Raw genomic sequence first — 19,130 nt, forward strand, 5'->3', positions numbered from 1 at the left:
GGCATGGCAGGTAACTAGTCCCACCCCACAGCAATTGGTTTCCAGAGTTACTCAGGTGCCTAATTTTAGTTGCCTCTTTCACTTTCCTTCCAAACAGCGATGACTCTTTGGTGCAAGCCGAGCAATAACAGGCTTCCTCCTTTTAGTAATTTGTTTTATTTGTTAAATATTTGCCACTACATGCCTGGCTGTCTTGCTGCCATAAATGATTTCAGTATTCATTTAGCTCAATTTGTCTATCTCCATCTCCCTTTTCTGTTTTTTTGGATCTTCTACTGGCTAGACTGAAATTTCACCGTCTTCCAGCGGATCGTTGGGAGTGTCTCAGGCTTGTGTTTGAATTGCTCTCACACCTGATCACTCAAAGTTCTCTTCCATGTCGGAACAGAGGTGGTTACGGACCCTGAATAATAAAATGGAATTTGTCAGCTTAAATAAAAGATGCCATTCTCCATTTTTCACATTAGTGGGCCTCCCCATCTTCCCTGAGGAAGTATTTGTTCAGTATAAGAATCTCAGTGGAGAATGAACGAAGGAATAAACAAGAGCACAATCCCATCAGATAGTTTTAATGGCATGATGCAGCCCAAGTATGCATGTTTATATTACTGCTGAGTCTAAAGATTTTAAGTGATTTTTTTTTTCAATCTTCAGAGTTAAGGGCTGGTGGGGGAAAGGTTGCACACAAATGTCCCCATTCAATACTTTTTTCCTGTTGCTGCTGCTGCCATCACTTTGATATTCAGGCAGGAGGAGTCCCACTCTCAGTTAAGGCTATGTAAAAAAACCTCTGAATCATCAGTAATAATAGGAAGAAATGTGATGGTGCAGTGTAGCCACCACAATTTTAGTTAAGCAAAATTTGTGGGATAAGTTTTAACAGGTATTAGGGGATATATCATTTGCAATTTATCCCTCTAGGAGCTTATGTGGGGGGGGGGGCTGAAAAGAGTTTAAAATCCCACTCTTGACAACAAAATTAAATTCATAGGAATTATGCTGTAAAGCCTTGTTATGAGCAAGTCCAATAAAGGCTGAATGACTGAATGAGCAAGTCCAGCTAGAAGTAAGCTGGCTCTCCCTTTCTTACCCTGCTTAACAAAGAATCAGGCAACTGCTTGGGAATTAAGTTTACAATTATATTTACAAACTTTAGAACATGCATTGGCTCACAGCAACAGTAGCAGTAAAAACTACGCAGGCAAAATACTTATGTTTACAGTGTAACCAGCATCAGGCCTCTGCGTGAGCTGGAGCAAGCAGAGCCATGTCTGCATCCAACTCTGTTCAAAGGAAGATGGGGTGGGGGACAGGAAGTACTATGCCCCTTCCTCTCCTGAGAGGAGGGGAAATGACATCATACAGATCCTCCTCAACTAATTGTATTTCTATGGTCTGAGAATCTGTCTAACATCAATACAACTCTGGGACTTCTCATACTAACAATAATATGCATTTGTTAGGTTTGGCTCCTAATCTCTCACAAAATTAGAGTAAGACAATGCTGCCTTTCCACATTTTTATAAATGGTGATTTTTTTTATGGAAACCAAAGGCATTGGGGACCCTAGTTACAGTTGTCACTGTCCCTAGTGCCAATGACCCTAAGGGCTAAACTGAACAGGATGTCCTGTTTCGGCTCTGCTTTGACTTGGAACCTATGATTTCTTTGCAGGAGGAGCAAGAATAGATCTAAAACCAAAGCTGCGTTACAATTTTTTTGAGAAGTGAGTAAACTGAGAAGTGGCTGTTCTGCATATATGTCCAGGATCTGCAAATTAGGTCAGTTTTCTTTAAAATGTGGCCTGAACAAATTTCTCCTCCATCCCTAAACAGTCAGTGAACCAGAGAATGTTTTTTCCCTCTTAAGTCTAATGACATGTCCATTCTGTCCTCCTTCCAATTTGCTCCCATCCTCACAGTATAGCTTGAAAAACACTTTGTAAAAGATCTTGCCGCATTTGTGTAAGACAATTTGTTAGCATTCTCTGGGCTGTTTCTCAGCTTTCCCAGCTATAAATTTTGCTCAGAGAGATGCTCCAGCCTCTTGTCATCTTCCCTAGTTTTCTTATTTAAACATGATATATTTCTTTATTCATTCACTCAGCACACAGCTAGTTTCTTATCATGTAACATAATTCCCATTGATCCATCTTTTCCCCCATCTCAGGGATGCTGGTGAATTTATCATCCATTTGCCTGGAGTGGAACCCTGCATTTGACTTAGGTGCCACTCTCAGAGAGATGAACTTAGCTGACTTTTTCCCTTTTCACTTGAAAAAGCTGGAGTTTATCCTGCCTTTCATCTCTTTCCTTCTTTCAGTTTTGCCCATACTGGTACTTCTCCTTGACTTCTTTTATCGTCTGGAATCAAGCTTTACCAGACATTGAAGGGAGATGTATTGCAGCAATATAGTTTGTGGCATGTCTTTTGAAAAGCAGTATAAACTACAGTCTTTAAAATATGTGCAGCATCTATACTGAAACTGTACACAAGATGTTAAGGCTATCAGCTAAGGATTTGTTACATAATCACCGGAGCTATTACTGCTGCTACTAGGATCCTTGTTCTCTGTGTAGTACAACCAAGGGGCACCTATCTAATGTCACTGAATTGGTGTCCGCAAAGCAAAACACAGGAAGGAAAGCAAATCCCTTTGGGTTGTTCCCATCAAAATCAACAGGTCTAGTTTGCTGACGAAAAAAAATTGTTCAGGGCCATTAAAACAAAAAGGGATTGTGAAGAACTCCAAAAGGACCTTTCCAAAGTGAATGCAAGGGTGGAACAATGCAAACCAGTGCAAAGTGATGCAGGTTGAGGCAAAAAAATAAGGCAGTATGCTTTTGAATACCAGTTGGTGGAAAACACAGAAAGAGAGAGTGCTTGCAGGTTTCCTACAGGTATCTAGTTGGCCACTGTGAGAGCAGGATGATGGACTAGGTGGATCATTGCCCTGATGCAGCAGGCTCATATTATGCGCTTATATTTAGCACAAAATCTTCTAATATGCACTAGACACCTCTCTAATGTGTACTAGCTCCCAATCAATCAACAACAAAACATTCTAGTGCCCCCCCATACATTTACCACCACTTTTTGCACTAGTTGTAAACTCCAGATAGTCTTCAAGGGCTCCCCATGTAGAGCACATTAAAATAGTCCAGCCTGGTATTTACCAGAGCGTGGGTGGCACTGGCCAGATTCCCTCTGTCAAGCAAAGGTGTGCCTGCCTGGGTAAAAATGATTATGTTTGTCAATTTTATTAAGGTTGCAAGGTGGGTAAGGATGACCTTTCCTTGAATGTATTAACACTATTTCCCACAAGCATAAGGTAGGTTTTCCTGTTCATAGTTGCAGATAGTCTCCCCCTGCTGAAGGAAAAGCAGATCCAAAAGTTACCATCAACTTGGTCCGAAGTTCAAATAATTTTGTTTCGATGTCTTTCAGGAGAATAGGATGGGGTGTACATCCTCTCCATTTTTCAGCTGACTGGCCTGTGTTTGTAAGCAGACAATTTCCCAGGTTGATGAGAGGTTAGGCTGTACCTTAGAAAGTGAGGTGCATTATGTTCCCATTTGGGATGTCTGTTTGCTCACATCTCATTATGAGCTAACACAAGGAGGTTACTTTATTGCTCAGGTTGTTCAACCGCTGTGCCTTTGTTAGGGAATCATTCTGCAAAGAAACAACTACAAGGTTTCTAGAAGGTTCCAGAGGTGTTTTTTCCCCCCTTTAAATTTTGGAATGGCACTTTGACCTTTATTAGTGTCAGATGGAAGTGCTAATAAAAAGAAGACCAATTGGCTTCGTGTTTGTAGACGCCTGAGGGCAGATGTCTGACAGAAGAGTGCTGCCTGTGAAGGACTGTTGCTGTGATTTACAACGTGCTGGAGATAAGACTTTTTTTTGATACTGTACTGTTTATGATAACAGTCGAAATATTTCTTTTGCAATCTTAATGCTTGTTCCCAGTCTGGGAATAAAATCTTTTGACCAAGACTTCACAGTTTGGTGAGTCATCTTTAAAATAACTTGGTCATTGTTCACCACTTCCGAAAGAGAGATAGAGAGAGAGAGAGAGAGGAAAGCTATGCTAAAACAGTTTGAGAGGTTTTACCTAACCACTAGTTTCTGATGCAGCAAAAGTGTGTGGATGGTAACCTCTAATAGTTTCTTTAGAAGTATTTGCGTATTGGTTTAAAAGGTGAAGCTACTGTCTTTTCAAGGCTCATGATGGATCATACAAGTTGCATATCCCAAAATACAGACGTGCCTTTACATTGGCTAGATGGGATGTTCTTCCCTCTGCTGTACTCGAAGGGCGTTACCAAAAGACTCCATTTGAAAAACGACTCTGCCCATGTGGAGATGGTAACACGGAAACAGTGTCCCACGTCCTTCTTTCTTGCCCCCTTTACAAAGACCTAAGGAATGAGATTATTACTCCACTCATTCTCTCCAACCCCGGCCGTTCACCAGACATTACACTGTATTTTCTATTATCTGATACGGATAGTCAGATAACAGAGAAGGTCGCGAGGTACATCGAGAGAGCTGCGAAATTGAGGGCCACCATCTGAGTGACAGACCTGTTCATCCGACGGACCTCCTTTTGCCTGTTCTTTTCTTCCTTTTATCCCTATTCTCACTTTTAACTCTTGTACAGCTGTGGCCTGTTGGCTTTGCTAATAAAGTTTTGATTTGAATACAAGTTGCATATGAATCAATATAGCAGCTATATTATGTTCTACAGCCAAATATTTGTGGGGTGTAAAGGTGCAGTCAAGTGCAACATTCTGACAGAGGACTAACGGCCTCCATGTTCTAACCGGTTGCTGTGACAACCAGTTTGTCGGTTGCTGGTAGTTTTTTGAAAGATAACTGCTCAGTTGCAGTCACCTCTGGACCAACTTCCCTCTGGTATAGTTTATTTGCTTGTTATGTAATCTAAGCCTGCCTTCAGGTACAGTTCTGTAAACCTGAATGAATCTGAGAGTAAAATAGTTTTATATTAACATGAATCAGATTCTTGTGTGTATTCTTTAAGAGGGATTCAAAGGGATTTTTAACAAGGAAGGCATCTTTATTAGTAGAACTCAGACGAGTCAGCAACAAGCTGATTGCTGCATAAACTTATAAAGGGGATTGTTTAACTCTGCTAACGTAAACCTTCTCACAATATTCTTTGGGTTTTAATCCTCCAAAATAGTTAGGGAACAGCAGCTCTGGACCTATTCAGCAGTCTTTCAGAATCACTGACAAACAACAGCCTTATTGCTGTGCTGTAACTCACCCTTCAGTTTCTCAAAACTTTCCATGTTTTAGAAGAGAGGTGCACAAACCCAATATTTTTATTAAAGTTTTTCATTACCGTAAAGAAGGGGATTGAAGGAGATTAATTTCATCAAGACACATGCAACATACATGTTTCATCAAATAAGAGCGGTAAAAGTTAAAGAATAATACCAAAGACACATTGCATCCAGTTGTAAACACATTTATGCCAAGGGAAGGTATAATAAGAGAACCAGCTTCCGCAAACATATACATCATGGCGGATGAATAAAATATATCACAAGTAAGGGTACATTATTGAATTAAATAAGACAAAGTATTACAGTGGTACCTCAGGATGCGAACGGGATCCGTTCCAGAGCCCCGTTGGTATCCCGAAGCGAAAGTAACCCGTGTCTGCGCGTCTGCTCGTGCACGGATGACGTTTTGGCGGTTCTGCGCATGGGTGTGACGTCATTTTGATAGTCTGCGCATGCGCGCGTGGCGAAACCCGAAGCAATGTGCTCCGTTACTTCCGGGTCACCACAGAGCGCAACCCGAATTTGCCTAACCCAAAGCGTATTCATCCCGAGGTATGACTGTACTAGGATTATATTTAGCCTAGAATATCCTTCCTTAAGTGAGGGACGCGGGTGGCGCTGTGGGTAAAACCTCAGCACCTAGGACTTGCCGATCACATGATCGGCGGTTCGAATCCCCGCAGCGGGGTGCGCTCCCGTCGTTCCGTCCCAGCGCCTGCCAACCTAGCAGTTCGAAAGCACCCCCGGGTGCAAGTAGATAAATAGGGACCGCTTACCAGCGGGAAGGTAAACGGCGTTCTGTGTGCTGCGCTGGCACGCCAGATGCAGCTTGTCACGCTGGCCACATGACCCGGAAGTGCCTGCGGACAATGCTGGCTCCCAGCCTATAGAGTGAGATGAGCGCACAACCCTAGAGTCTGTCAAGACTGGCCCGTATGGGCATGGGTACCTTTACCTTTACCTTTACCCTTCCTTAAAGACACTGATGGGGTGGAGTGGGGTTCAGTCACACTCTATGCTTCCTTGAAAGATTCCATCAATGGTGTCTCCAATAAATTTTACACATCACTTGGGAAGACAGGCAAACTAATACCAGTGTACTGGAAGAAGCAAAGTTGATTCTTCAACATCAGCTTCATTGGACTGGTCATGTTGTGCGGATGCCTGATGATCTTCTTCCAAAGCAGCTACTCTATTCCGAACTTAAAAATGGAAAGTGTAATGCTGGTGGTCCGCAAAAGAGGTTTAAAGACTGTCTCAAGGCAAATCTAAAAAAAATGCAGTATAAACACTAACAATTGGGAAACACTTGCCTGCGATCGCTCCAATTGGAGAACAGCCTTTAGCAAAGTTGTCATGGGCTTTGAAGATACTCTAACTCAGGACGCAAGGGAGAAACATGCTAAGAGGAGGGCACACTTGGCAAATCAACACCATGATTAACTTCCGCCTGGAAACTAATGTCTCCATTGTGGAAGGACGTGTGGGTCCAGAATTGGCCTCTACAGTCACTTACGGACTCATTGTTAAAACCGTGTTTATGGAAGACAATCTTACTTGGCTACCAAGTAAGTGATCACCAAAGAAGAAGAAGAAAACAAAACCTTTTTTATGAAAAACATTTACTGTAGTTTTCTCAGTATAGTTCTGTTGCCCTTCTGAATGACAAGCATCAAAGGCTCACAGATTTTGCTCTGTAAAAACTTAAACATCAGGGTGCACTATGGAGACGGCAGTCTGGAAAAACAGAGTATTATAGCCAGGCAGAGCATTTGAGCTCAGGGCTTGCTTGGGGCTTTGGAACTGTATCCTAGTTGGACAGTGGCAATCTTTTCTGTGCTCTTTGCAGAGGAATTTTGTTGTTGGCATCCGTCTGTCTCAAAAGACAATGGAGTGTGCCTCTGGAGGTGAAGTCCAACCACTCTGTCAGCAGCACCAAAGTGACACCCCTGGGGCACAAGCCTGGACAGAGACAAAGTAGGTGTTGAACAGTTCCTTTTTCTCTCGGTCGTCCAATTAAAAGCAAGCATAACAATTATGGCAAGTAAAGCAACAATTAAAATGATCAGGGCAGGAGGTTCTAGTCAACAGATCAGGGGAATGTTTATTCAAACAGATGTGCCTTTGTTTGGCCCGTGGAATGCCAATACAGATGCGACTTCTTACATTACAGCAGGGAGAACATTCCACTACAGTGGTACGAAAAGAAAAAGATGCTGCCTCTTTGTTACTAGTAAATGAGTTTAGGATTTCAACCTTAAACCTGTTCTTAAGTACAGTCATACCTCTTGTTATGTTCGGTTCAGGTTTCGTCTTTTCAGGTTGTGTCCTGTGGCAACCCGAAAGTACTGGAAAGGGTTCACAACCAGAGGTACCACTGTACGTTGAAATAACTCTGGTTTAATGGATCATCATAGAAGAAGAAGAAGAGTTTGGATTTGATATCCCGCTTTATCACTACCCGAAGGAGTCTCAAAGTGGCTAACATTCTCCTTTCCCTTCCACCCCCACAACAAACACTCTGTGAGGTGAGTGGGGCTGAGAGACTTCAGAGAAGTGTGACTGGCCCAAGGTCATCCAGCAGCTGCATGTGGAGGAGCGGAGATACGAACCCGGTTCCCCAGATTGCAAGACTACCGCTCTTAACCACTACACCACATTGGCTCTCATAGTACTCTAAATATTTCTGATCCCGTAGTAGATCTAGCAATGGGCCATTTACTTGGTTGCTTTGTGCATTGTGTGTGTGTGTGTGTGTGTTTAAAAGCTGCAATGAGCCAGAGGTTCTTGGTGTTGTGTGTCCCCCCCCCATGGGGTTAAAAAATGTGTGAATTTTGTAACTTTTCCCGCTTGCTTTTATAAATGTTTATTTCTAGTTGTAATGCTGAGATAGAGCCCACAGTCCATTTTCTTATAAAGTATATACAGTGTACACCAACCCACATATGTTTATTACATATTACTACTATGTTTATTACATATTACCACATATGTTTATTATATATTACTAACTATGTTTTGCATATAACCATACACACGGTTCTGGCGGCCGAGGAATAAACTATCCCTTTGTTTAGGCTGACAACAGGAAGATCATATTGTTAGATGATATAAAATTTAAATGAAATAGCAGTTGGCTGAGCCAAATTTTCATATAAATTAATATTGTTATTGTATTTTAATAAAGCCACAGTGCTTTTGGAATTATGTCTACATCAATCACTTAGCACAATTATTGACTCATGCATCATCTGGCTCCTTCTGTTGACGTAGTTGTTGTAAATTTCATGAACACAATATATCAAAGAGCCGTAAAATTTCACTGTCAACTCTTGCTAAACTTTCCTCGACTGTATTGTTGGAAGAACCCCCCATAGTCAATGACATTGTAATATGCCACTGTGTAATTAAAATGTTGACATATGCAAAGATTTGTAAAGAAGATAAGAGTGTGTGTGCGCACACAGAAGTTTAAAGGAGAGAAGCAGATGGCTTTCTATCGGAATATATATGGAAGGTGCCAAAAGATAACAGGCAGATGGTTTACGCATGAAGGACAGACAGGGAGAACTATTATCAGCTAAAGAAAAATGCGAACAATTCCTCTTAAAGTCAATGCAATTTTAAGAATGGTAATTTTGACAATAATTTTTGTGACTGGGTCCTTATAATCAGTGCAAATATGCTGCCTAGAAATCATATACAGATAGGAAGTTTCAAGTTGTTGTGGTCATCCATGTACAGGGGTAGTCAAAAAGATTCCCTCCAGACATTTGGGGTTCAGGTTCCCATCAGTCTCAACCAGCAGCATGGTCTGGGGTCAGGGATGATGGGAGTTGTGCACAGTATCTGAAGGGCACCATGATGGATACCTATGGTATATTATAGCAGCTATACTGCCAGTGACATTTCTGTCCTACCAAAAATGTAAGAGAAAGGTGATTAAGAATTAATTAATTAATGCTCATATGGGGAATCAAGACTTTTAGCTCTTTCATTCCAAACTACTGATAAAACCACTGAGGCATTATGAGCCTTTAATAGAGCTACAGATATGCTCTTGTACGTGGCCCACAGTGAAGCCATATGAACCTGACGTATGTGAAATAAAATTATGTATTCTGTCTTTCTATTATGCCTTTCTTCTCCATGGTGATCTCCTGATATCACTTTCTCCGTTCCTGCTTTCAATTTTATTTCTCCTCTTGCCAAGGCATCTGACAGCCACGCTGATTAGGACAACCCATTAGAGTCATTTTCTGGAAATGTACCTCCAAGCTGTAGCTACAACAGAGTTGGGCTTTGAAGTCTTCCTACTGAGATGCTGCTTCAATGAGTCATGAGTTTTCATAACTCCAGCTCCACAGGCATAGTCTTGTGTGTGAGAAATGCTTTGAGTTTCTTCACAGTGGTTTGAGAAAATATATTTCAGGCATATAAGGACAGTATAGTTCTGGCCAGACCCTCATAGTTCAGGGATCATTCCATTAAGATAACTCTGATTCTCCCACCTATGCCCAAAACATCAACCTTCTTCCTTAAAACTCAGTACCACACACTCTTCCTTAGATACCAACACAGAGTTCTATGCAGTCCAAAGGGTTCGTGAACCTGAGATCACCCCCGTTTTGATCAGATTCACCTGGAGCAATCTGAGGCTGTCAAAGGTGGGGGGTTGTCTGGTGGCAAGGAGTGAGGGGATGACATGCGCAGGCAGATTGTGTGTGTCTCCTCCTTGCCCCCTCCTAACTGCATATTTACTCAGGGTTTAATTACGGTCAGGTGGGAAAAGAGGCACATTCATTCACTCTCCCCCCCCCCGCCCAACTACATGGCTGTGCAAGGCCCCTAAAACCAGTCAGGGGGCCAAATCCAGGTCAAGTTTCCTCCAAATCATCTACTCCAAACTGCCAGACTGGGCCTTGAATCGGATTGTGTGGGTCTGTGCACAGCCCTCTTCTCAGCTCTGCTGAGATCACCTGGTGTGATACTAACCAGGGTGAAACTTGCACAAGCAGAACAATTTCTGCCTGCACAACTGAACTTCCCTCTTCTCCCCTTCTCATACCCTCTGAACCCTCCAGAACAGATTTTGGGGGAGGTGCAGAGAATGCATTGGGGCAGGAGAGGGAAGGGACACTCTGTTGCATGAGCAGAAGCTGTTTTGCTCCTGCAGAGACTTAGTTGCTGCCCTGAGCTCCTTTGGAAAGGAAGGTCAGGATACACATTTAATAAATAAAGTCAGTAATACATACCTGTATTTGCCCCGCAGTAATTACCTGCATTTATAGTAGGAAAAGGAAGGAGGAGGGCTTCTAGCAGAACATTCTTTTATTGGTACACTCAGTTATTCATTTCCCTCATTAAAGATGCTGATATCCATTTGGCCTGTTGTGAAGGCCAAGGGGCACATGTTTGAGCATATCAAGTAGAGTGGGGTGGGGTCAGGTGATTTAAGTCGCCTAAATTTCTGTTTATTCTGTTATATTTATTAGTTAGCTATGTTTTAGATTTATACATGTTCTTACAATTTTATATTTTGTTTGCACTTTTCAGCTGCTTGCTCCAAAGATGCAAAAAGTAGGGTTGGAACAGAGGAGGAAGAAGGTGCCTCTTGACTGACTGTATAAAAGCCCAGGGTAGACTGGTCTCACTTCTTCCCTAAGTATAACTGTGTAGTAGTGGGCAAAATAGTTGTCTTTCTTGACTTCCCTGTTTTATAGTCTGTCTCCGACACTGACAGAGCTCTACTAATACTTTAATTCCTATCTTGAATCATGTTTGATTTCCTGGATGCCATATTTGTTTAAAACAATGCTCTTCTTATTTCCTTCACCATCTGTGTGGCGTCTCCTTGTCTGAATGTAAATGAGATATTCAAATGCCATCCAGATGTCTGGATCCATATCGGTATTAACATATTATGCAAATTCTTTATGGACAATATGAGGTGTTGGGTTGTTGTTTTCTCCCGTAGCAAAAGAGTAAATCAGAGGCTGACAAGAAAGAAAAACAGAATGTGCACAGAAACAGCCACATCATCATCATCACCATCATAAAAAAGAGAGTGTCTGCAGTTGTTTATCTTGAGGGGTTATGGAATTTCCCTGCAAAGAGGTTTTCAGAAGAAGTTGGCTATGGACGGATGAATCCATCAATTCCCAGTCCACATCAATTGTACATGCCTTCATTCATAAGTCTATCCCATCCCATATCAGTGTTGATCTATTACTTTTTTAAAATGAAGAAAACTTGAACAAATATCCTTAAAATATCCACAAAAATAAGCATTAATAGATATTTCATCAGTGTATGCATTTCTAACCATAGTTTCCCCTTATTTATTTATTTTTTACGCATTTTGGTACTTATGAGCAATATTTCAAAATTCAGAGTCTTGCAAAAATTGACGAATACTTACGTTGTGATCCATGCATTAGTCCAGCAGGCACAAGTTCACTCAGAAATGTAGACTGAATAAAATTATTTTCCATCACTAGATCAGGCAGTTGAAAAGCATGCTATAGGTATGTGACATTCTCATATGGTGAAAGGCACTGGACTAGATTTCCCACAGTGCAAATTACAACGGTCTGATCCCCATGTTTGTATTAAGAGGAGTTTCAGATAATTTTTTAAAAAAAGGTTTAAGTTCCTTCAATTTGGGACCCTTCAGTTTGTTAATAAGATCACTGGCCTAACTACTTAAAATTTACCCTTCTTTGGGTAATGGAATTAGATCAAAGCAGAGACCCACATCTTACTGTCGGATATCAAGCCTTATCAGAGGAACTGGCCACTTTCCAGGCACCCGGCTTGATCTCCTTGTTGACCTCCCCGTCTGCGTTTCCCGGCAGGATTCAGGCTAGGTCACTATCGACGATCCTCCTCAAGCGTGAGAAGAACACACCACTCTTCCCTGCTCCCTGCCTCCCCCAGGGAGGGGAAAGAGATAGACAGAAATGTATTTACATGCCTTTATTTCTGTCTTTGCAGCAGTACAGAAAAACGCGTCTGCACTCTCCAAACTCCAACAGCAGAGAGACAAACTCCACCCCTGTACTTCCAGTACAGGTCAAATGACACTCTGAGCTAACATCCGGTGCTCAGCACAGTGAATAGACTGTCCCTTTGTTCCCATGGTACAGTCCCAAACATCAACATCCTGTTTGGCTTTCCAGCCAGCTGCAGCTCGCTGCTGCATTGCTCCTTTTCCGTAACACTTACAACTCATTTTCCACAAAATATACTGATGACTACCAGCCTGGATAGCCTGGTGGCCTTCAGTATATTTTGAATATACTCTTGATAAAAGAGCAAACAAATTTATGGAAAATAATGCTACTAGTCATGGTGGCTATGTACTACCTCCAGTATAGGAAGTAGTATGTTTCTGAATACCAGTTGTTGAGGAAAACAAATGGAGAAAGTGTTGTTGCACTCATGTGTTGCTTGTGGGCTTCCCATAGGCATCTAGTTGGCCCCTGTGGCATGCTGGTCTAGATGGGCCTTTAGTCTAGGCCAATAGTTCTATTCTTATGTTCTACGTCTTCCTCTACCTGTGAGGAGAGAACAAGTAATTCCCCTTGAAACTCTTAATAAAAGGATTGTTTAGATCTTCCCAACCCCCTTCTGAAGGATCCAGCTTGCTGATAAATGAATCAATGCGGGCGTTTTGTTTAAAAGCACATTGCTCATAGAACCTTTTCGTGCCCGAGTCACTTATAGGGGAATCAATATTTGGTGTGCAGTAAGCAGCACTTTTATGATAGCTTGAGTGACACTCTTCAGAGATAAGTGAAAATGAGCAGCTATTGCTTCCAAACACTCCTTTTGACAGACTCACTCTGGCACTACCCACATGACCTCTTCCAACTTTGACGAGAAAACAAACATTTATTACGGAGCCACATCAGCAGCTTTTGAGCAAACTCACAATTTCTTTTCCATCTGTAATACAATGCCCTTAAATTAAATAATACAGAAGGTCGCTTGGAGGACTTTCACAACTGGCTAGTGGCAGTCCGCCCTCTCCCAAACAAAAAGTAAGGATATGTTCTAGATGGGAGAACATATGGTTTTTTGAGTTCTCTTTCTTGACTCATAAACTCAACTGTGTATTTGCATGCCCAGGTGCAGTGAATGCTGCACTGGTATGGTACATGCACAATGAAGAAATCACAATACATCATTCTTGGCTCAAAACAGGCCACAATTTTATTGGCTGCAGATATGAGTGAGTTTTGGCCTAGGCATTGGGCGATTTCTGAATTGGTCAGCCAGCCTGCAATTGGTTAAATCCACAGGCAGGCATATTTAAATTCTCTCAGCCAGTGGCAGAGGTAAATGTCTCTCACCAGCTATTGAGAATTATGAAAAAGAACTTAACACCAGCAGAGAGCCATGTGGCACAGCAACTACCACCCACATTCAGGTGAGCAGAATTTATGAGCCCAGGTGATTACAAGGCCTTGTGATTTTTCAGTGTACTTTAGTTTTAACTGGTTCGTGGTGCCACTCCTTTACTTTAAATATAGAGTTGAGCTGAAATTTCTCAACGTTTTTCTGAGGAAATCACCAAGATTTTTCTTTTCCTGTCTTTGAAAAAAACACAACACCTTACCAACTATTCTCCAAAAACTCCTCTTCAACTTTTTGTTGCTGCAGCCACACAACAATGCCCCTGACACACAAAAAGGCCTCACTAGGTCTAGAGGGTTGTGAAGGATGCCAAATGGTACCAGGTGCTAACACAGTTGCTGCAGTGTCAGGAACCTTAGGAAGAAAGAAACTGTGCTACTGCAGGTGCTCATGGTAAGCCCCACCCTGGGAACTGCTAAAGGATATTGAAATGATCTCACCCCTCAAGTTCTCTGCCTACAAACAGACTGGAGAATGTTTAGAAGCTATCTGTGCACAGCTCTAATTTAGGTAGTTAGTATAGAGAGTTTTATCCAACTAAATCATTTTATGCATAAAATAACTTCTGTGGGCACAACAGACCTTCCCCTTCCTCTTCTCCCCCTGACCCCCCCCACCTCCAAATCTGTTGTGGAGGCTTGGAAGAGCAGATATGATGAGGCTGGGAAAAGAGTAGGAAGTTCCACTGGACTCGTGGAAGTCAATCCCTGCACACTGTTATTAGCCGGATTCAGCACTTACAGATCCAAATGTATTGAACGAACAGCAAAGCGTGTTCTTCTTCATGGAGAGCACGTGTTGTGGTGGGGGCCAACAAGACACTCCAAAATTGTGGGGCGGGCTAATTGATTGTTGGCCACTGTTGTGATTGGGCTTCCCCTGTTGTTGGGAAGAAGTTAATGTTGCCATATTGTGATTGACAGCCAGAAATGTTAAAACTCCCTGCACGAAAAGTAGAGCTTCCTCTTTTCGCTCTGTGCATCGGATTGCCCGCCCCCCCCTTATATTTGGGGCTGTTCGCGTTGACCTTGCTATGCCTGTCATGGGGTCGTCTGCCCGTCACTATCCCCAAAATGTATTCCCCTTTTCTGACGTTCGCAGGCTTGCGAAATGTCAGTCTGTCCCCACCGGGGGCAGATAGTCACAACCAATGCCTAAGCAACCACTCACATTTTTTGTATTTTAATAAAGTTGTGGCCAAAATTATGCCAAAAACCTTAAACAAAAATTCTGTGTGATGTGTGAGTTATTTGGGGTGGCTTGGGGACCTCTACACGCAAATATTTTGCTCACTATCACCAAATGGTTTTCCTTGTCCTCTAGTGAAGAGGGAGAGAGGGAGGGAGAGAGAAATTGTGCAGGTACATTTTCTAGCTGCACTTATGTCCAAATTGCCAGGAGGAACAATAGAATAGTAAAAAGGCATTTTAAAGCAAAACAAAACAGAAAAACCTTCCGTGGTGGTATAAAAACTTTGAGTTGATGCATCTAAAGTTAATTTAATTTGGGCCATATGGTACATTAACTAGAATGAGGCCTCGGTGCACAAAGGCATTTCTAAACCAGTAGTCGTCTACTCACAGTTGACAGGAAAACAAATTTCAAGAAAAGGACAGCACTACTGGGAATGGAGGGGGAGGAGGGTGCGTGGAGTTTTTAGTGGAGGTTAGTAAAGGTTCCGCGTACAGAATTCAACATGATGGAGAAGTTGCTGCAAACAGGAAAGGGAACCAGAGTGTGCTTGCAAAGGCGTGAACAGAGATCTAAGCTGAGCACAATCAGTTTAATCAATGGGAAAAGAGTTCATAGGGTTTGCCCTGGGTACATTGCAAAGCACAGTGGGACCATTTACAAGTAAATCTACAAAGTAAATGGGCCAGCAAAGTTTGTTTCTAAATTAGCATGAAATGTCTTCAGTGGAACCTGAAATAGAATAACTGTTAACTGCAGTTTCCTTTTCAGACACGGAACTTGATGCCAGTTTGAGCAAACATGGAGCAACTGTTGCTTCTTTAGGTTTCCTGGCAAAAGCAGACAATTAGAAAAACAGAAACATCTTTGAGCTTTTTTTAACACATGCCCCAAAGTTGTTGTGCTTTTTTCACAAACACACACACACACACACAACCCCCCCCCCCCCGAGATTTTTTAATCGACTTGCCTAAGATCCAGGACAAAGCGCCGCCCTTTGGAAATTCCCCCTGGATGTCAATTCCGCCTTTGGAATCCCAATAATGTCCAGGAAAATACAGACGTACGGCAGCCCTACACAATCTGAACACAAAACTGTTCTTCAAACCTTGCATTGCTCATCTCTATGTGAAGCCTTAATGCTCACAATTACTTTTAACATGAGAGAATCACTTTGAAGCCACTTTCTCATTCATCTATATCTATAGCATGGTAAAAATTTCTGTTAACCTAATATTTTTCCCTCCCAAAGAGATCAGATCTTTGCCACATACGCCAAACTTTTTCAATCAGAAGCAGTCGGGGTGGGGGGTGGGGAATGAACTCCTCATAGTACAGATGGAAGACAAGCAACTCTGTTCTTATAAAACCCATATTTTTGGAGACTATTCTGAATTGCTTCTTGGGGATTCAAGTGTTCCATTACAACTGCTATGCTCCCCTGCAGTTTGTCAACTGGCTGCCTTGCTTTGTAGATCAGTTTTGTCTTGGTGTCTTTGACTTGGGCCGTGTGTGTGGATGGGTTGGGAGGGTTCTCTCATTTCTTATCGCTTAGATGTGTTTCTCTATCTTGTGTTTTATTATTCTAATTGATATTAGCAGCTGAGGTCAAACCTTTTAATATCTGTCTTTAGCAAATGTAGGGAAGCAGTGAAAATCCTCCAGCTGTTCAGGAATAAAAAATAACTACAAGGGCTGAGGTTTGTTTCATTAATATGCTTGCTTGGTAGACTCAGGGCTGTCAGATAATAATATAGCAAAGATAGCCTTAAACATTTGTATCTTTCATACACGCTATCGGATTTGTCATGTACAACAAACAAAGAATCATGTTCCTATCTCGAGCTGGGAATCATCAATCATAAATCACTGTCCAAATATAATGCCATCTCTCACATACGCAGCTGAACTTGATATTACTTTTCTCCCAGCAAGAAGGTGGCCTGTTGTTTTTTTACCACCCAGGTCAGTTAGGGAGAGTTTCCTTTATGAATTTATCTCCTCTTTGTCCAGATGGGGAGAGTTCAGGACTAGCTATCACAAAACATATTATCTAATCCAAAATGGTTGACATGACAGTAATTGTTCATTTGTATATGAAGCAGTTTCCATAGTTTATTTATCAATGTACTGTAACAGTTCTGAGTCAAAAATGCTGAATGTGTTTTTTCATAGGCGAGAGAGCTTTGGAAGAGAGATTCTTTACTCTCATGTAGCAGAGTTAGTACAGTGGTGATTGTTCCAAGGACATTAAAACTTGGTTAGATGGTTCCACCCCACCCCACCCCCAGAAAAAGCCTAGAATAAAACCTAGCTTTGCAAACAAGCAAAGATTTTACAGTTTCAGGAGTTACAGCAAACAAGTCTCCATCCATTAGCAAAAAGAAGAAGAGGAAAAGGTTCCAAATGACTATAAAAAGAAAAGCATTTGGCTTCCTTACAAAAGAACCATGTAGTCTTTGTGTTAGCTAAGATGCAAGTGGTAAAAATCTCCCTTTAGATAAATTTTATTCACATGGTTTCCCTTCAGATGGGAGCTGTTCCACATGGCTCTTTTCTTCGAAGAAACAGCAGAGAAAGGGGGGGGGGAGGAAAGTGAAGGCTGCTGGGAGCCTGCTAAGTTCCACTCACTGGCAACTTGAGCTGCAGGCTCAGGTTAACCCTTTCATGAATGCAAGTGTGAGTCAGTAACTGTACTTTACAACATTTTTTACCATCAGTAATATACACTGTGGTCTTACAAAGCTCACTAGTCCCCATGGAAAGTAGTTATTGTACTGGTGCAGAGGGACATTGTGCAGGGTCACTCCTTATACCCCTCTCCCCAAGCTCCATACCAAATATGGATTATCAGAAAACATGGTTATTTCATATTAAGAACATAAGAATGTAAGAGGAGCATGCTGGATCAGGCCAATGGCCCATCTAGCCGAACATCCTGCTCTCACAGTGGCTGACCAGAAGCCTGTGGGAAACCAGCAAGCAGGACAATAATACTCTTCCCTTCTCTAAGTTTCCAGCAACTGGCATCCAGAAGCATTGTTGTCTCCAAAAGTGGAGGCTGAGCATAGCCTTGATAACTGTAGGTATTACTACTACTACTCCTGCTACTCCTGCTACTGTAAATAATAATAATAATAATAATAATAATAATAATAATAATAATAATAATAATAATAAACAACTTTTATTTGTATCTCCCCGGCTGAGACCAGGCTCAGGGCGGCTAACATCAAATAGCAAATATTCAATGCAACGCTGTATAAGTTTGGTTCTGTCAGTTCTTCAGCAGCTGTTTCAGGCATGTGTGAGTGTGTGGTAAGTGAATCCTAGCAATGATAGTAAATTCATATCTGAAAAGGGGTGTGAGAGATGGCAAAGGTACCAAACCACATTAGGCAGTCCTTTTGTTGTTGTTGAGAAAATGATTTGAAAATTGAAAATAATGCCCTTTTGACAGGAAAGTGAATAAAAAGCACTATTTAACATTATTAAGATTAGTCAAATGCAGGTCACTTTAGGCTGAAGCTACCATTTCTGGCATTTGGTCGATTGAATTTATATCCTTTTCTTCCTCCTCAAGAAGCCCAGAGTGGAAAACAGATAATATAATTTAAAACCAAAAAGAAAGCAAATTCTAAAACAGTTCAGAACATTCTAAAACCAACACACACACACACACACACACACACACACACACACACACACAAACAAACTATAGTGTAAAACATTCTAAAAGCAATTACAATCAAACACAAACTTGCATCCAATGATCTCAAGCTTGTCAGGTACAATATTCTTCAATATTGTATTACCCATGTGGGAACTGTCCTTGGGGGACTACTGTGTTTTTCACCAAGTCTCTGTTTTTCTACAGGAAGCTACAGCATCAATGGGACAGACCAGAAGTGTTTTCTGTCCAGAAAACTGATTAAACAGTGACCAATCACAATTTCCAAGGGCATGGGTTGAATATAACAAAGTCGTTGCATGAGCTGAACAAGGTTCTGTTTGCACACCCCTGGCTCTTCTTTGTCTTTGTGTCCCCTAACTCTCTCCCCCCCCATACACTCTTGGTCGTTGGGAGTACACCCAAAGCAGATTTCAGAGGATGCAGGTTGGAGGAAGGGGAGGGAATATTCTGTGACTTTCACCTGCAGAATTACTTCATTGAACGCAACCCCATTTCTGTAACTAATATGA

The 19,130-nt window shown here is 41.8% G+C and overlaps 2 long non-coding RNA genes across 2 annotated transcripts; one reads left to right on the forward strand and one right to left on the reverse strand.

The window, feature by feature from the left end:
* Window positions 1-251: 251 nt before the first annotated feature.
* Window positions 252-4,031, reverse strand: LOC310702241. The gene is made up of 2 exons (XR_014523393.1): window positions 3,546-4,031; window positions 252-403 (listed from the first exon to the last, which is right to left on the reverse strand). It is a non-coding gene; the product is annotated as an uncharacterized lncRNA (long non-coding RNA).
* An 857-nt stretch (window positions 4,032-4,888) lies between these two features.
* On the forward strand, window positions 4,889-18,943 carry LOC310702188. The gene is made up of 3 exons (XR_014523337.1): window positions 4,889-4,925; window positions 18,138-18,245; window positions 18,805-18,943. It is a non-coding gene; the product is annotated as an uncharacterized lncRNA (long non-coding RNA).
* Window positions 18,944-19,130: the final 187 nt, after the last annotated feature.

The sequence above is a fragment of the Podarcis liolepis genome, assembly GCF_965112155.1.
Source record: "Podarcis liolepis genome assembly, chromosome: 2".
Lineage (NCBI taxonomy): Eukaryota > Metazoa > Chordata > Lepidosauria > Squamata > Lacertidae > Podarcis > Podarcis liolepis.